Genomic DNA, 7,103 nt, shown 5'->3' on the forward strand with positions numbered 1-7,103 from the left:
TCAGGGGAGGCACTGCGGGAATTGGGGGTCGGCTGGCCTTGGAGCTCCCTGAACAGGGGGCCTTGGGCCCAAGGCCTGAGAGTCTTTGGCACCTAGCCAGAGGTGGCAAGATCTGGAGGGGCATGGCCAGGCACGATGGCTCACACCTGTAATCCCAGCACTTTGGGAGGCTGAGGCAGGTGGATCACGAGGTCAGGAGTTCAACACCAGCCTGGCCAATGTGGTGAAACCCTGTCTCTATTAAAAATATAAAAAATTAGCCGGGCGTGGTGGCGCATTCCTGTAGTCCCAGCTACTCAGGAGGCTGAGACAAGAGAATCGCTTGAACTTGGGAGGCAGAGGTTGCAGTGAGCCGAGATCGCGCCACTGTACTCTAGCCTGGGCGGCAGAGCGAGACTCTTGTCTCAAAAAAAAAAAAATTCTGGAGGGGTTGAGAATCAGCCAGCTCCATGGTGGATTGGTTTGAAGTCTTTTTGTTTTGTTTTGAGACAGAGTCTCGCTCTGTCATCCAGGCTAGAGTGCAGTGGCACAATCTCGGCTCACTGCAATCTCCCCCTCTCAGGTTCAAGCAATTCTGCTGCCTCAGCCTCCCGAGTAGCTGGGACTACAGGTGCGTGCCGCCACACCCAACTAATTTTTTCATTTTTAGTAGAGATGGGGTTTCACCATGTTGGCCAGGCTGGTCTCGAACACCTAACTTCAGGTGATCCGCCTGCCTGGGCCTCCCAAATTGCTGGGATTACAGGCGTGAGACACCACGCCCGGCCCAGGTCTGTTTTTGATGTGATACCATGGCCGGGAAAGGGGCTGCCAGGGGGTGGGGGTGGAGGTAGTCAGATGGGCCTGGTTTCATATCCCAAGTCCCACCAGCTTGCTGTGTGTTCCTGGGCATATAACCTTTCATGAACTCTTTGCACCTTTCCTGAGGGATGAAACAGGTGTAATTTAAAAAGGGTGCTTTAGGCACTGGGGGTCGGAGCATGGGCAAAGGCCCTGAGGTAGGGCCAGGCAGGACATGTTGCTGGTACATTAGAGAGGTGTCTAGAGTGGAGTAAGTGGGAGAAAAGCTTATGGGACTGCTGAGACCTAGGGGGTCACAGGAACTGAGCAGAGCCTTGTGGGTCTTGGTGAGTTGTGTGGGTTTCATTCTGAAGGCACTGGGGAGCCATGGGGAGTTTGGAGCCAGAGAGAGAGGGAGTGGTCACATTGACACTGCAGGCCCTGGGCAGGGTTTCAGCTCTTAGGAAAGAACGAGGTGTCTGTCCATGTGCAGAATGGTCACAGACCCTACCATTCTCTGAGCCTCAGTTTCCCCACCCTGAGCAGAGTCCTGAGACTAGGGCAGCCCCAGAACACAGTGAGCCCTCTGCCGGGGAAGCCCCACTCTACCCTGGAGCTCCCAAATGCTGGCTGTGCAGCCTACACTGCCTCCTCCCCGCCTGTCCCCCCATCCCACGCTCCTTCTGTGGCCTTGGGGGAGCAGCTGTGGGAACAGAGAGCAGAAGCCCGTGGGGAAGGCAGCTCAGAGGGCCTCTGGGGGCCGTGTTCCTGCTTGGTGACAGCCCACGTGGGGCTGCCGTGCGCCGAATGTTCTCACAGCAGCCGGGTGACTCACATGCTACAGCCTCTTCCCTGGGTCTGCCAGAGGGAGAGTATTCCTAGTCCCCAGGCACAGGCCGGGGTCTCTGGTTTGGCCACCTGTGCCCTGGCTATGCCCTCTAGGATCCCCCCCACCAACACACACCAAGGGACCCCTCTAACTGGCGATGCTGCCCACCTTCTTGCTCCAGCATCTTCCGTGGCTCTCCTGGACACCTCAGAGAGAGGCTCAAGCTCCTCATTGCCCATTGGTCAAGCTGCTCAGCCCCACTTCAGAGCACTTGTACTGGGTCCCACGTATGGCCTGAAATGCCAGCTCTAAGGCCATCTCCTCCAGGAAGCCTTCCAGCCCTCCCCACAACTCTGACAATCCTGACCCCCAGGACGAGGATGCGTCTGTGTCTGGCCCTGCCTCCCTCCCAGACTGGGGGCTAACTGGAGTCCAGGCCCGGGACCCAGGCCTCTCAGGGGCTCCACTGTTATCCAGTATAGGAGTGCACAGCAGGGGCTCTGGGGGAGGAAGGCAAGGTCCAAGTCTGGACCCCATGGGCCTGACATGTAACCAAATTATTTATGTATTTATTTATTTTTATTTATTTTTATTTTTTTTGAGACAGAGTCTCACTCTGCCACCCAGGCTGGAGTGCAGTGGCGCGATCTCGGCTCACTGCAACCTCCATCTGACAGGTTCAAGCAATTCTCGTGCCTCCGCCTCCTGAGTAGCTGGGACTACAGGCACGTGCCACCACACCCGGCTAAATTTTTTTTGTATTTTTAGCAGAGATGGGGTTTCACTGTGTTAGCCACAATGGTCTCGATTTCCTGACCTTGTGATCCGCCCGCCTCGGCCTTCCAAAGTGCTGAGATTACAGGCATGAGCCACCACGCCCGGCATTAATTTTTATTTTTTGAGAGACAAGGTCTCACTCTGCCGCCCAGGCTGGAGTGCAGTGGTGCGATCTCAGCTCACTGCAGCCTCAGCCTCCTGGGCTCAAGCGATTCTCCTGCCTCAGCCTCCTGAGTCACTGGGATTAGAGGTGTGAGCCACCAAGCCTGGCTAATTTTTAAATATTTTGTAGAGATGGGGTCTTCCTATGTTGTCCAAGCTGCTCTCTAACTCCTGGGCTCAAGCAATCCTCCTGCCTTAGCCTCCCATAGTGCGGAGATTACAGGCATGAGCCACTCACTGCACCTAGCTAACCCATTTCATAGAAGAGAAAACTGAGGCTCAGGGAGCTTGTCAGTTCCCCAAAGTAAAAGTCAGCAGAAGGCTGGAGGTGGTGGCTCATGCCTGTAATCCCAGCTCTTTGGGAGGCGGAGGCAGGCGGCTCACCTGAGGTCAGGAGTTCAAGACCAGCCTGGCCAACATGGTGAAACCCCATCTCTACAAAAATACAAAAAAATGGGCCGGCCATGGTGGCTCATACCTGTAATCCCAGCACTTTGGGAGGCCAAGGTGGGCAGATCACAAGGTCAGGAGATAAAGACCATCCTGGCTAACACGGTGAAACCCCGTCTCTACTAAAAATACAAAAAATTAGCCAGGCATGGTGACAGGCGCCTGTAGCCCCAGCTACTGGGGAGGCTGAGGCAGGAGAATAATGTGAACCCGAGAGGTGGAGCTTGCAGTGAGCCGAGATCGCGCCACTGCACTCCAGCCTGGGTGACAGAGCAAGACTCCGTCTCAAAAAAAAAAAAAAAAAAAAAAAGAAAAAGAAAAAAAGAACCAGGCACGGTAGCTCATGCCTATACTCCCAGCACTTTGGGAAGCCGAGGTGGGTGAATCACCTGAGATCAGGAGTTCAAGACCAGCCTGACCAACATGGTGAAACCCTGTCTATACTAAAAATACAAAAATTAGCTGAGTGTGGTGGCACACGCCTGTAGTCCCAGCTACTCGGGAGGCTGCGGCAGGATAATCACTTGAACCCTTGAACCCGGGAGGCAGAGGTTGCAGTGAGCCAAGATCACGCCATTGCACTCCAGCTTGGGTGACCGAGTGAGACTTCATCTTAAAAAAAAAAAAAAAAGGCCGGGCATGGCGGCTCACGCCTGTAATCCCAGCACTTTGGGAAGCCGAGGCGGGTGGATCACGAGGTCAGGAGATCGAGGCCATCCTGACTAACACGATGAAACCCCGTTTCTACTAAAAATACAAAAAATTAGCTGAGCGTGGTGGCAGGCGCTTGTAGTCCCAGCTACTCGGGAAGCTGAGGCAGGAGAATGGCGTGAACCTGGGAGGTGGAGCTTGCAGTAGGCCGAGATCACGCCACTGCACTCCAGCCTGGGCAACAGAGCGAGACTCTGTCTCAAAAAAAAAAAAAAAAAGTCACCAGGAGGCTGGAGGTGGTGGCTCATTCCTGTAATCCCAGCACTTTGGGAGGCCAAACCAGGCAGATCACTTGAGGTCAGGAATTCGAGACCAGCCTGGCCAACATGGCAAAAACCTGCCTCTAGTAAAAACACAAAAAATAACCCGGGCGTGGTGGTGTGCACCCGCAACCCCAGCTACTCAGGAGGCTGAGGTGGGAGAATTGCTTGAACCCAGGAGTCAGAGGTTGCAGTGAGCCCAGATCACACCACTCCACTCCAGCCTGGACGACAGAGTGAGACTTTGTCTCAAAACAACAACAACAAAAAGTCAGCAGAGAGGAAAGGCTGGTCCTGGAACCCCAGTCTGAGAGGCCAAGTCTGCTCCTTGCAACCTCTGGAGCTTTGCTTACCCAGGGAGCAGGTTGGGGGGTTTGCTCATCCACCTGCAGGTGGATTTGGTGCAGCCTGGGCTCAAACTCAAGGGGTCCAACAGCCCTTCCTCCCTGAGCCTCTGTTTCCTCCTCTGTAAAGCAAGGATTATTCATCATTAACTCATGTTTATTAAGCACTTAAGGCATCCAGGTCTGTTAGGACACCCTGCTCTCAGGGACCTCATGTCTGGTAGACCAGGGAATGAGGAAATGACTTCTGACAGGATTTTGCAAAAGAAAGAAAACCAGGCAAAGCACCAGGTCAAGACTGCAGTGGTTGCTGAAGGCTACTTTGTGGAGGTGGTGATTCAGGGCAATAGCACGCCCAAAGGCCCTGAGGCAGGGATGTGTTCAGCCCCTTGGGACAGCATTGAGGAGGCGGCTGTGACTGAAGCAAAGTGAGTTGGGCAGAGTGGGGAGGGCACCATGTAGGCAGGGAGGGCTACAGGCTGGGCATCAGGGACCTGTGGGTCCCCAGGAAGGAATGCAGACTTTATACTTAGAGCACTGGGGAGCCACATAAGGCTTTTGAGCAGGAGAGGGCATGATCTGCTTTTTTTGTTTGTTTGTTTTTAGACAAGGTCTCACGCTTTCACCCAGGCTGAAGTGCAGTGGCATGATCATGGCTCACTGCAGCTTCGACCTCCTGGTCTCAGATGATCCTCCCACCTCAGCCTCCCAGGTAGCTGGGACTACAGGTGTGCACCACTATACCCAGTTGTGATCTTCTTTTGTGTTTAAATATTTGCAGCCGGGTGCGATGGCTCATGTCTGTAATCCCAGCACTTTGGGAGGCCGAGGCAGGAGGATCACTTGAGTCCAGGAGTTCGAGACCAGCCTGGCCAACGTGGTGAAACCCTATCTCTACTAAAAATACAAAAATTAGCCAGGTGTGATGGTGCATGCCTGTGGTCCCAGCTATTTGGGAGGCTGAGGCAGGAAAATCGCTTGAACCTGTGAGGTGGAGGTTGCAGTGAGCCGAGATGGCAGCATTGCACAACAGTCTGGGAAACAGCAAGACTGTCTCAAAAAAAAAAAAAAAAAAAAAAAAGATTTGCAGCCAGGCACAGTGGCTCACACCTGTAATCCCAGGGCCTGAGGGAGGAAACTTGTCTTCATAAACCCTTTCCCATCTTCCTCTGTCTCTCACGAGGTCCTGGATGCTGGCCTCCGGGTCTTATCGCTGAAATCTCAGGCCTCCAACAGCAGGGAAACAGCTGCTTTCCGGAGTTCAAGGATCTTCCAGCCCGGACGGAGGTCACAGGGAAGGAGGATCGCTGAAACAAAGAGAAAGGGTCACACGTTGGGCGCTGACTGCATCAACAGGGGAGACACTGGCCGGGTGCGGTGGCTCACTCCTCTAATCCTAGCACTTTGGGAGGCCGAGGTGGGTGGATCATTTGAGGTCAGGAGTTTGAGACAAGCCTGGGCAACATGGTGAAACCCTATCTCTACTAAAAATACAAAAAAAAAAAATTAGCCGGGCATTGTGGCACACACCTGTAATCCCAGCTACTCAGGAGGCTGAGTCAAGAGAATCACTTGAACCTGGGAGGCGGAGGTTTCAGTGAGCCAAGATCACGCCACTGCACTCCAGCCTGGGTGACAGAGTGAGACTCCACCTCAGAAAAATAAAAACACACAAACAAAAATTAGCCGGGCGTGGTGGCACACATCTGTAGTCCTAACTACTGGGGAGGCTGAAACAGGACAACTGCTTGAGCCCAGGAGGTCAAGGCTGCAGTGAGCTCAAATTGCACCGCTGCACTCTAGCGTGGGGGACAGAGCGAGACCTGTCTTGAAAAACAACAAAGAAAAAAAAAAAGAAAAACAACAAAGAAACAAATCCCAAAGTCAATGGGGACCAGAGTCTGGGGAAGGGTGTCAGTACACCCACATCTTGGGGTCCCCCCTAACACCTTGGGGTCCCTCAGGCTTTGGCATCTATCCTGGGACCCAGGAGGGATATAGCTGCTGGTGGCTGGGCCAAGCCCTTGGTGGTAACCCCACTGTTCTGGGGGGTACCATCCAGGGAGGTCATGACCAGTAGCTGAGGGGTTCCTGCAGGGCCCTTCCAGGTGGTAGGTGCTCAGGAGTTGGCTGTTAACAGGTCAGGAGAGTGAGAAACAGAAAGAAACATAGACATACAGACTTGGAGAGCAGTTGCTTGGGGGCTGGCCTCTCGCTTCTAGATGAGACCCTCTCCTGGGGGGCCACTCAGAGTCCATCTGGGACACCACAGCCATGCCCACATGCAAAACAGACATTGTGTAACTGGCCAGTGACCTCCAACTCACATCTGCCAGAGCCCTCCACCTTCTAGCAGTCACAGGGCCCAGGGTGGGTGTTGAGCGCATCTGGACCTGGCTCGAAGGCAGCTGTCTGGAGTCCTGTGGGAGGAGGGGCTGGCCCTTGAAAAGGCACCTGGGGAGACCAGGTTGGATACAGGGATGCAAGGCACAGGCGCACTAGGGCCACTACCAGTGTGACAGTCTACACTGGGCTCTTCAAAGGGTAGGCGGGGTGCTTAGAGAGTGTTGGGGCTCAAGCTACACCTTTCCACTTCCTCACATGTTCATGCACCCACTCAATGCCTATCCATCCATCCACCCACCCATCCACTCATTCGCCCATCCATCCATCCATCCATCCATCCATCCACCCACCCATCTGCCTGTCCATCCATCCATCCATCCATCCATCCATCCATCCATCCATCCATCCACCCACCCATCCATCCATCCATACACCTATCCATCT

The sequence above is a fragment of the Pan paniscus genome, chromosome 20 (genome assembly GCF_029289425.2).
Source record: "Pan paniscus chromosome 20, NHGRI_mPanPan1-v2.0_pri, whole genome shotgun sequence".
NCBI lineage: Eukaryota > Metazoa > Chordata > Mammalia > Primates > Hominidae > Pan > Pan paniscus.